Genomic DNA, 12392 nt, shown 5'->3' with positions numbered 1-12392 from the left:
GAATGCGAGACAGTATTTAAAGTGATAAAAGGCTCAGATTTCCTCAAAACCCATAAGAGGTGTAAAAATTCAGATTCAAGAAGCCCAAAAAGTCTTGAGCATGACAAATAAAATAAATATTTAAAGAAAATGCCCAACCAAGGAACATCATAATATACCAAAGATGAACAGAATGTGTTAAGCAACCAGAAAAAGAAAAAAGAACCTCCAAAGGAACCAAAATCAGGGTGAGAGCAAAACTCTCCACAGAAAAAACTGTGACCTGAAGACAGAGACATGATAGCGTCAAAGATAAAATACCATTCAAGAGTTAAGGAGAAAATAATGACATTTCAGAAGGATGTTTCCCATTTATTGGCCCAACTACAGAAGGAAGAAGAAAACTGAAATCAGATGGAAGAGGTAATATGTCAAAAGCTTCGATAAGCAAAGAAATTGTTAATACATAAATACTAACTGGATTAAAAATAATAACAAAATAGTAAATTGATGGGTGTAGATGAAGGAGATGCAAGGAAAACACAGTAACATACAATATATTAGCATTGTGGTCAGAGGTAAAGAAAATAAGATGCTCATATTATTCAATAGGAGTGCAGGGATATTTATTAACTTTAGACTTAAAAAAATCAGACCGTGCCTTTTAAATTGTAAGGACAACACTAAAAGAATAGAAACAAAATAATACTGTCAAATCAGAAGGTGGGGGTGGGGAAGGAATAAAAGAAACTGCATCAACCCAAAATAGTGCATAAAAGGAGGGGAAGGAAAATGAGACTGAAAAAACATGGTAAACAGAAAGCACAAAATAGGATGACATAAACAAACCCAAATATCTTAATAATCACAGTACATATAAATGAGCTCAGATCATCAGTTAGATGATAGGAAGTTTCAAATTAAATATGAAATCAAAATTTAACTGTAGTTTCTGTGCAAGAAATTAACCTAAAAACATGGTGATACAGAAAGGTTGAAATGAAAGAACAAAAAAGTTAGAAAATTATGAACCAAAATAAAATTGGTGTACCTAAATTAATACCAAACAGATTTTGTATAAAAAGCATTATTAGGGGGCTTCCCTCGTGGCGCAGTGGTTAAGAAGCCGCCTGTCAATGCAGGGGACAGGGGTTTGAGCCCTGGTCCAGGAAGATCCCATATGCCACGGAGCAACTAAGCCTGTGTGCCACAACTACTGAGCCTGAGCTCTAGAGTTTGCGAGTCACAACTACTGAGCCCAAGTGCTGCAACCACTGAAGCCCGCACGCCTAGAGCCCGTGCTCCACAACAAGCGAAGCCACCGCAATGAGAAGCCCACGCACCACAACGAAGAGTAGCCCCCGCTCACTGCAACTAGAGAAAGACTGCACACAGCAATGAAGACCCAACACAGCCAAAAATAAAAATAAATCAAATAAATAAATTTTAAAAAAAGCATTATTAGGAATAAAAGAGAATAATTATAAATAAAATAATTCACCAGAAAGATAAAATTATGAACTAGTAGGCACACAAAACAAAGCTTAAAAAGATCAAAAATAGATGAAATGACAAAGATAATTTTCCACGTCCTTTTGCCAACCATGTGAAAGATTTTTAGCTCAGTAATTTCAGAAACAGATAGGTAAAGCATACCAAACTTTCTAAGAATTAATATGATATGGTAGTAGTACAGGGGTAGATAACAGAAGAGTGGAACTTAAGAGACAGCCTTCATTTAGAACCATGCGTATATACAGAGGTATAATGACAAGTCAGTGGGAAAATAATGGACCATTCCATAAGTTATAATGTACCAGGAAAAGGATTTTAGCTGCCTACCACAGAGTCTTCTCTGACTACTTTAAGCAGAAAAGAATTTTATTAAAGAATATTGGGTAGCCTGGGGCCTCTCTTGAAAGTCAGAGGTCTTGGCTCTGAAGTGTGCAGCCATCCCACAAGGAATGCTTTAAGGGAAACTCCATTTTCTCTGCGTCTTGGTAACTTTCAGTATTGGATGCCAGAATTCCGCCCACTTACGTTTGAAGAAAAAACAAACAGCTCCATCATCATCACATCATGCTTGCCTGAATATGTTACACCAATTCCATTGGACAGAGCTGCCATTTCATCTGTTCACTTCCAAATCCAAGTTTCATGCATATATTATGTCTGATTGGCAGAGTCTAGATTTCCTGCCTTGTGTTCTAGCCACCAAGCAGTCTGACTCTTATCTTGGGAAGAGATAACTTATAAAGTGGGAAATTGCCTACATAGAAAAAGGGTTTTCAAATACTGTTGTTCAGCAAAACTCGTGTAATAATATGCATGCCTATTGGCCATCAACACGCATCACTGTTCCATGCCTAAACTTCAAAAAATAAAATAAAAAACAATATACTCCCACCTAACAGAATGAAGTTATTCCTTCTATAAAAGAAAACACCAGAATGCTCTCTCCTCATATTCTCGTCATTCACAGCATCCTCCAATTCCAGGATCTATGAGTATAGTGGTTATCCTTTTTTGCATAACAAATCACCTCCAAAACAACAAACATCTTTTAATTTACAGTTTCTTTGTGTCAGGACTCTAGGCAAAGCTTAGCTGGAAACCTCTGACCCAAGGTCCTTCATTAGGTTGGGGCTGCAGTCTCATCTGAACGCTTAATGAGGGGAGGATCCATTTCCAAACTCACTTGTGTGGTTTTGTCAGAGTTTAGTCCCTTGCATGCTATTGGATTGAGGGCCTCAGTTCCTCACTGGCTTTTATCCTGGGGCCTCAGTTCCTCACTGGCTTTTATCCTGGGGCCTCAATTCTCTGCCATGTGATCCCCTCCACAGAAGAGCTCACAGTATGACAGCTGGCTTCCCTGAGAGCAAGCAGGCAAGAGAAAGGGAGAAAGCACCCAAGGTAGAAGCCACAGTTCTTTGTAATCTAATCTCAAAAGTGACATCCATTGTTTTTGTGTTGTTTTATTCCTTAGGAGACAGGTTCAGTCCCTTCAAGAAGAAAGGATTTCACAACGATGAATACTGCCGGGGGGTCACTGTGGGCCATCTTAGGGTTGCCTACCATACTGGTTGATGGCCATTTCTCTCCTCATCCAGTGAAAATTATATCCTGACCTTTTGTAACCCATGATCTAAACTATATTAACCCTAAACAACATTCCCGATACAAAATAGAATAGAAATGAGGAAAGAAGGATACAATTTTGGATAGAACAGCATGATGGTGACTATGGAGACTGTGTTGCTTTGATAGATATGGTGGGTAGGAGGAACAAACCCCAAGAACAGAATAATTGTCCATGTCAGTGGGAGTAAATCACCGCCCCCTCCACCTCAGAAGTGGTAAAATATAATCAACCTGCCATCAGTACCTCACTAGTTACCTATTCACCCAGGGGGAATCTGCTGACAGTCTCGTCTTTGTTCCTCTGTATGACGTGTCTTTTTTTCCTCTGGCTACTTTTAAGATTTTTCTCTTTATCACTTATTTGAGCAAAGAGATTATGATGTGCCTTTGTATAGCTTTCTTTATGTTTCTTGTGCTTGGGAATTTTGAGTTTGTTGGGTGTTTTTTTTTTTGTTTTTTGGGGCGGGATGGTTGTTGTTTGATCTGTAGGTTTACAGTTTTCATCCACTAGAAAAGTTTGGCCCATGGAGAACTTTGGCCATTATTTCTTCGAGTATTTTTTTTCCTCATCCCCTTCTGCAGGGACTCAAATTATACATATATTAGACCTCTTGAAGTTGTAGAACAGCTCACTGATGCTCTGTTTTTCTGTTTGTTTTGCTTTGCTTTCTTTTTAAATGCTCTTTCTCTCTGTTTAATTTTGGACAGTTTCTATTTCTGTGTCACTAATCTTTCCTTCAATGTCTAATTTGCCACTAACCCCATCCAGGGTACTGTTCATCTCATACATTGTTGTTTCAATCTCTTTTAAGTTTGACTTAAATCTTTTCTCATACTGTCCACATTTCTACTTAACTTTTTGAACATCTGGAATACAGTGGTAACTGTTTTAATGTCCTTATCTGCTAATTCTAACATCTGTGTCAGTTTATGATCAGTTTCAATTGATTTTTCTCTTCATTTGGGTCTTACTTTCTTGTTTCTTTGCATGCCTCTTTTATTTGTGAACTTTACCCCTGTTAGGTACTGGTTATTTTTCTCCTCCTATATATATTCTTGAACTTCGTTCTGTGATACAGTTATTTGGAAGTAGTTTAATCCTTTCAGGTTTGCTTTTAAGATTTGTTGAGTAGGACAAGAGTAGGCGGAGTCCAGAGCTAATTATACCACTACTGAGGCAGGTTCCTCTGTTTACCCAATGTCCCATCAATCATGAGGTTATCTAGTCCGGCAGGTGGGGACAGGTACTCTTCTCCGTCCTCTGTGAGTGCTGGGTGCTATTATCTTCCATCATTTCAGGTCATATTCTTTTCTGGGTCTTGGGTAGTTTCCTCACATGCATGAGCTGATCCGAACTCAGCTGAATATGCAATAGGAAGCCTCTGCATATGTCTCTGGTCCTCTGTCTCTGGGCAGCAATCTCCTCTCAAGAACTTTATACTGAGAATACTTTCTGGCAGAGTCTCCTCAAACATTCAGCTTTGCCCCCTCAGTTCAGTGATTTGCTGGGCTCAGCTTGGGTCCCCTCACCCAATGCTGTTTCCTGGAAACTCTCTCAAGGTCGTAAGCTCAAGAAATTAGGGCTCTCTTGTTTGTTTCTCATTACTTGGAGATGACTGTCCCTTATTACCTGATAGCCATGTCTTAAAAACCATTATTTTATATATATTGTCAAGTTTTTAATTGCTTCAGACAAGAGGGTAATTCCAGTCCCTGTTATTCCATCTTGCTCAGAAGTGGAAGTGCCCTTCAGAATATGACCGTTATTTATTTTTTTAATTTTTAAAAATGTTTATTTATTTATTTATTTATACTGACATAACGTTGGTTTATAACAGTATATAAGTTTCACGTGAACAACAATATTTTGACTTCTGTATACACCACAGTGTGCCCATCAACAAAAGTCTAGTTTCCATCCATCGCCATACAGTTGACCCCCTTTACCCATTTTGCTCTCCCTCTGTCCCCTTCCTCTCTGGTAACCACTATTCTTTTCTCTGTATCTATGTGTTTTATTTATTTATTTATTCCTCAAATGCATGAAATCATATGGTATTTGTCTTTCTCCATCTAACTTATTTCACTTAGTATAATACCATCAAGGTCCATCCACATTGTCACAAATGGCAAGACTGTATTTCTTTTTATAGTTGAGTAATATGCCATCATATGTATATATACCACATCTTCTCTATCCATTCATCCATCACCAGGCACTTGGGTTGTTTCCATATCTTGGTTATTGAAAATAATACTGTGGTGAACATAGGGGTGCATATACCTTTTTGAATTAGTGCTTTTGTATTCTTCAAGTAAATACCCAGAAGTGGAATAGCTAGCTCATATGGTAATATATCTGATAAGGGGTTAATATCTAAAAATATACAAAGAACTCATCCATTTCAACATCAGAAAAACAAACCACCCAATTAAAAAATGAGCAGAGGACCTAAATAGACACTTTTCCAAAGAAGACATACAGTGGCCAACAGACACGTGAAAAGATGCTCAATATCACTAATCATCAGGGAAATGCAAATTGAAACCATAATGAGATACCACCTCACGCCCATTACAATGGCTATTGTCAAAAGGGTAAGAAATAACAAGTGCTGGAGAGCATGTGGAGAAAAGGGACCCCTACTGCACTGTTGATGAGAATGTAAACTGGTGCAGCCACTATGAAGAACAGTTTGGAGATTCCTCAAAAAATTAAGAATAGAATATAACCTTTAAATGCAACATAATCTTTAAATGTAACAAATTTCTATTTTTTTGCACTTGGTTTTCTTACTGAAGTTTAACTGATTTAGAATTTTATATTAGTTTCAGTTGTACAACATAGCGATTCAATATTTTCATACGTTATGAAATGATTACCATAATAAACCTAGTTACCATCCATCACCATACAATGTTATTACAATATTATTGACTATATTCCCTCTGCTGTACATTACATCCCCATGGCTTATTTATTTTATAACTGGAAGTTTGTACCTCTTAATCCCCTTCTTTTGTTTTTACCCAAGTTTGTATAACTAAGAAGGAAGGCAATTCCTGGTGGATCATTTGATTAGTTGTATTTTTTTTCCTTCACGAGTAGAGTGAAAATTAGAATTTTCAGACAAGACTTAGATAAATTAAGCATAAGTGAATTTTGCCTTATTACTGCCTCCAGCATCTTTCTTTAGCATCTGTCTTTCTCACAATGAGAAGTCAGTATCCCCATGCTGCACTGGGGTCAGTCAGGGTCCCCACTATAGGGGTCACGATAACCAGTTTCTTATGCTTACAATCTTTTCCAAGCTCTCCACAGGTGATCTACTTTAGGTCTTGTTGTTTCAAGTCTCTAAGTTAAGAAACTGAAAGTAAATCTATGTTGATGGATTGATGAATTAACGTGGAATTGTCTTTTCATAAATGAACCTTCTGGAGAGTTTGAACTAGCAAAAGCAACAAACAATGAGGAGAAACGTCAGGTATTGCATCAGGAGATTTGGAGAAGATACCAGGTTGGTTACAGTAGGTTAAAGTTACTCTACTGTTCAAAGGGCTAGGACCAACTTTATTATATCTTCCCAACTTAGGGTTTACCAAAGTCAGTCTCTTTATCATCAAGTTCTACCTTTCTTTCTTTTTTTTTTTTTAATAGGTCTTTATTGGAGTATAATTGCTTCACAATACTGTGTTAGTTTCTGTTGCACAACAAAGCGAATCAGCCATATGCATACACCTGCCCCCATATCCCCTCCCTCTTGAGCCTCCCTCCCACCCTCCCTATCCCACCCCTCTAGGTCATCGCAAAGCACCAAGCCAATTTCCCTGTGCTACACTGCTGCTTCCCACCAGACAACTATTTTACATTCCATAGTGTATATATGTCGATGCTACTACTCTCAGTTTGCCCCAGCTTCGCCCTCCCACCCCATGTCATCAAGTCCATTTTCTATGTCTACCTCTTTATTCCTGCCCCGCAACTAGGTTCATCAGTACCATTTATTTATTTTTTTAGATTCCATATATATGTGTTAGCATATGGTATTTGTTTTTCTCTTTCTGACTTACTTCACTCTGCATGACAGTCTCTAGGTCCATCCACCTCACTACAAATAACTCAATTTCATTTCTTTTTATGGCTGAGTAATATTCCATTGTATATATGTGCCACATCTTCTTTATCCATTCATCTGTCGATGGACATTTCTTTCTTAATTGACTCCTATTTATTCAGTCTATATTCCAGAAATTCTTTTTACCTGTCCTGTGACCTCTGAATATATGATACAATGTGAATTTTTGGAATTTCAAAAGCATATAAATATTACACAATAAATGAATCTATCAACCTAAGTTTAATTTGAGAATTCTCTGATCTTTATGAACTTTTATTCATAAATGTCCAATACTCAATGAAGTAAAAAATTAATAGAATTCAAAACAGTTTTCCTTTTACCCGTGAACCAGAGACAAAATGACTCAGTTAAATAATCAAATCAAATATTCATTATGTCTGATGACCATAAGGTTTTCCTTTAAATTACAGATATAAACAAAATTTTTATAAAATTATAATGCAAAAAATGATACCTGTGTTAGTGATTTCTTTATAAAATCACAGGGCTGGGTGGTGCATTAAGAGGGCATCCACGGCACCCAGGGGTCCTTCAGTACTGAGAACCTGTGATCACACTGAAGATTAATTCTAGAAAAACACTGTGACTTTACTGTGCTGGCTAAGAAGTCCTAGACACTCACACAGGCCAGGAAAACTTTATAAAAAATAGATTCTTTTCTAATTCAGAGAATAAATAAATTAGTAATTCCTTAAAAGTAAGATTTATTGAGACAGCTTTAATTCTATGTAGATAATTCTCTTCACTATTTAATCAGCATGTGTGTTTCCCTGGCAGGCTCGTCCTCTGGTGAAAATGGGAAGAGGTTGCCTCCTGAGTCAGCATCACCTCTCAAAACTTCTGGACTGTGATCTCTCAAAAACCCTTGTTCCCATCACTTTGGCCTCAGCAGGGAGGCAAATGGGAGTCACAATATACTGTTCATAGCTCAGTTCCACCATTATTACCATTATTCACAATTCCACTCCCCAAGGCTAGAAAGGTAATAAAATCTTACCGAAAGTTTGGAGGGACAGAGGGGCTTTAAAATGCGGTAATACAGAGGAGTTAAAATTGAGATTCTGACATTCTCATTCCTCACCCTTTGTACACCCCACAGAGAGGAACGTTTCACTGGCTATTTTTCTCCGGAAGCTGTGGCCTCTGCCAAGTTGACCAAGCTCTCCCCACTCCTCCATTTCTTTCCAAATTCTCTCTTTTTACTCTCTGACCCCCAAATCCATGGTCACTTATCATTCAAAGTAGTTTAGCCATCATTTCCTTGCACAATCTTCTTAGAAGCCATGCCCTTGGAGCACATGGAGCCTCGCCTTTCCACTCCCTCCAACCAATTATCCCAACTACCATCCAGGTCACTTCCCAGCCAGAGGGACTTCAGTGTTGATCAGAATCATCCTTCACAGGTTAACGACCAATCTCACACTACAGTAGCCTTCACTCCCGACCTATTTCAGCCACTTACACTCAAGACCACAACTTGTCAAAATCCCTCACTCCCGCTACACTGAATCGTTACATGACATGATAATTATTGACCTGCAACACAAACTGCTTTCAAGGACAGAGTAGGTTTAAATTTTACTAGAAATGAAAGGATTGTGACAGAGCATAGGGTGAACATCTAATTTCAGCAATGATCATTTAAAAAAAAACATCAAAGAAGAAAAGATATGTCAACCAAGCAGTGGATTTCCTTGTTCTCTTTTTAAAATAATTATAGTATTATAATGAACACTTGATTTATCCATTTTTGAAAGACAAATGCAATGATTGTAAGATTTTTATGTGCTTACTATGTGTCTGTGTAAAGCAGGCCTGAAGATTCGACCTTTAGTCTTGCAGCAGCAAATGAGGAATAGTTGCATCTAAATCAGATGCAAGATAAGTGAGAATCCCATGTCCCAGACTAAGCACTTGTAATCATCGTTAAGGCTGTCTATGAGTAACTGGGAACTAATGGAATGGAGCTGTCCTGGAGCACGGGGGCTATTCACATCAACCCGGGGAGATGTGACCCACAGAAGGTATAGGCACAGGACTCATTATAAAAGCTGAAAGGACCTCAGAGCCGATGGCTACCCTGGGCTGAAGCTGTGTCTAGTCAACTTTGCCCCTGGTGATGCCACACACCCAGTGTGCAGGATGGCCAGGACATTGAGAGCTGTACCTAGGAAATATGGGACTACTGCCAAGTTGTTTTGTGTGCCATGATGCTTGTTCTGCAAACCTTCTTAAAGATAACCAAAACTGGTGCTTGCTGAAGCCTATGGTGAATTTTGAGTTTGACTGTCAATCTGAAGTTAAGACCTCAGCTACTGGTAGAGCAGAGTGGATGTCACGCATCCATGAATTTATTCAGTCCTCACAATACTACAATGCAGTTGGACATAATCACCATTTCCATTTTGCAAGGATGGAAAATGCAGAGTTTAAGTAAAATGGTTCAAGGTCACTCACCTTACAATTGAAATAAACTATTTCTCATTTCTTACATATTTTTGAAACTGATTTCTCTCTAATAAGTATATATTTTTAGCATCTTAAAAACAGCAAATATTTACTTAATATTTTTTTCCCTATATAGCTCCTTCTGTTAGCAGAAGCTCTGTGACTTAAAATTTAAGCCCACAATTGTTGGAATACCTATACTATTTTGAAATAAGATTTATTTTAGTACAAATACTATTCTATGGTGATTAAAAATTTTGCCCATTTTTTACATCACATACTGTGTGTTGTACATGCTATACAATTTGACATCCCGCATGGGTTTTTTATCACTTACAATTTTTTGAGAGGCAAAAGTTAACTTCTGAATAAGTGTTGACATTCTTTCCCTCTTTCCTTATTCACTAGAGGAAATTTGGCTTTGTTTGCTCATCCTCCCTACCCCTCCCCTAACCACTATGAAACATTTGATCCTCGCCAGCTTTGTTCCTGGGTTTTTGTGATGCAAAATTAATATAATGGAAAAAGAGAGAAATGGAACTTGAAAATCTAGGACAGGGAATTTTTATGAGAGTAGAGATTTATTTCCAAGAGGCAAGAAAGGGGGGCCTATGAGGACTTCAAAAGAAAGGAGCTTTGGGGAGGCTGAGAGACTGGACTTTGGGAAGTAGTCAGAGATATTGAGAACATAAAAATGGAGAAAGTATTTTTTGCAGTTTTTCTGTGTATTATATTCTGTATTTTTTTTTTTCTTAAGAGAGCCCAGGAAACATTTGAATTATTTTAATTTCATTTTGGTTACTGGATTTTGTTTGTCTTTGAAAGCATCTCTAGATACCAGAGCATAAAGCAACACAATTTATATTTCAAACATTTTCTTAGTACAAATGTGCTTGATTGATTTCATTAAAGTTATTTCTAATTTCCCACTATATGCAAATGTTATGGCTACCTTGGCATGTTAATCTTTGCCCTAATTTTCAATTATTTTTCTCAAAGAGTTTCTAGGTTGTTAGGTATGAACATTCTTATTTAAGGCTTTTGATACACAATGTGAATATCTCAATATCTCAGATATTTGTGTGCCCTGTTCCTGTCATGGAAAATAGTCCATAGTGTGGGCTCAATGGTAGTTACTGAATTAGCAAGTGAGGATTCGACTCTTTATCCGTAATTGAGTTTCTCCCTTAAACTTTGGAGGGGCGTCTCTAACTGCCTGATGGACATCTTCACCTGAATGTCCCAATTACGTTTCAAAATAGACAGGTTTCAAGTGTAAGTATGCAACTATGGCCATACTACTCTGAACGCGCGGGATCTCGTCTGATATTGGAAGCTAAGCAGGGTCGGGCCTGGTTAGTACTTGGGTGGGAGACCGTCTGGGAATACCTGGTGCTGTAGGCATTAAAAAAAAAAAAGTGTAAGTATGCACCCTACTTTCTTCTTTGCCTTTATGATTTCAGTCGATGACATCACAGCATTATTTAAGGTGGGCATGCTGGAGGCCTGGAAGTCATCCTTCACAATACTCCCTTTCTCTCTCTCATTTCTCATCAAACATGAAGCTGATTTCCCCCCGAAATATTTTAAGCCACCCTTGTTTCTTCCTCCTTACTATAACCACACCGTTCAGGTCCCCATCATTTCATTCGAGGTCTCCTACCTAACAGCCTTGCCCTCCAGAACCTCCTCATTGTGGCCATGTCAGTGTTCCTGTTTCAAGTCCCTCAGTGGCTTCCCATGTCCTTCCTGGCACTTCCCAAACGTGTGCCCAGAGTAGGTTACAGGGGTGCCAGAGCCGCAGGCCACCAGGTGGTCACCCTTGCTGCCAACAGTCCTGACTACGTGGTAAGTGTGGTGTGCATATATTATCCTTTCTCTTTGGACCACGGTGTGAAGACATTTGGGCACCTGTGACTATCTAATCACTGTCCATTGCAGCACTTAAAGCCTTTTCTCATGTGCACCCTGCCCACAGCCCCTCATGTCACGTCACTCCCCCGTTCCCTTTTTCTATTAATAGGTCCCAAATGCACTGTGCCCTTGGCTGCTTCTCGTCTTTTTCTTACCCCTGTTACTCCCCTACTCTCCCCGCTTCTTCCCTCATGCCAGTTTTCACCACACTTTAAGAATCAATCATTTACCAACTCCTACTTTGTTAAACTATGGATTAGTGTCTCAAAGTCTAATCTGTAAAAGACATGCATCACAGTCATGTGGGGTTTGTTTTTAAGGAAAAGAAAAAACCTGATTCCTGTGTCCCACCAGGAATAACTGAATCACAACATCTGGATTTAGAACCCATACAAAAAATCCATTATTTAAATGACCCCCCATGTGTTTATTTTACACTTTAAATTGTGTAAACCATTGCTGTACACACAATCTCACTGACCAATTTAGTTTGCAAAATATGGTTACATATACTCCATAAAATAGCAAAAGAAAATAGAGTTACATAAGAAAATGTTGCCTTCATAAATATGAATTCATCAGCTTTGATCAATAAACAGTGAAATATTTCCCAGGAAAAGGACATAATAAAAACTACCCTTCACCTAAAAAATAAACAATTATATTGATGGTAGGCACACAACTGACCCTAAGAATTAATGAGATATATCTTTGTGACAATCTTCACTCTAAACAATTCCAGTGTTCATGATTACCTATTGAGGGAAAAAA

General features: G+C 38.2%; 1 protein-coding gene and 1 pseudogene across 7 annotated transcripts in view; one reads left to right on the top strand and one right to left on the bottom strand.

Moving 5' to 3' along the window:
- The window catches only part of CRB1 (crumbs cell polarity complex component 1), a 267978-nt gene that overhangs the window by 199117 nt on the left and 56469 nt on the right, over positions 1-12392 (bottom strand). The window lies entirely within an intron of this gene.
- LOC137220244 (5S ribosomal RNA) lies at positions 10993-11111 on the top strand (annotated as a pseudogene).

Source organism: Pseudorca crassidens, chromosome 2 (assembly GCF_039906515.1).
Source record: "Pseudorca crassidens isolate mPseCra1 chromosome 2, mPseCra1.hap1, whole genome shotgun sequence".
NCBI classification, from domain to species: domain Eukaryota; kingdom Metazoa; phylum Chordata; class Mammalia; order Artiodactyla; family Delphinidae; genus Pseudorca; species Pseudorca crassidens.
This window is presented reverse-complemented; position numbering and strand designations above follow the sequence as displayed.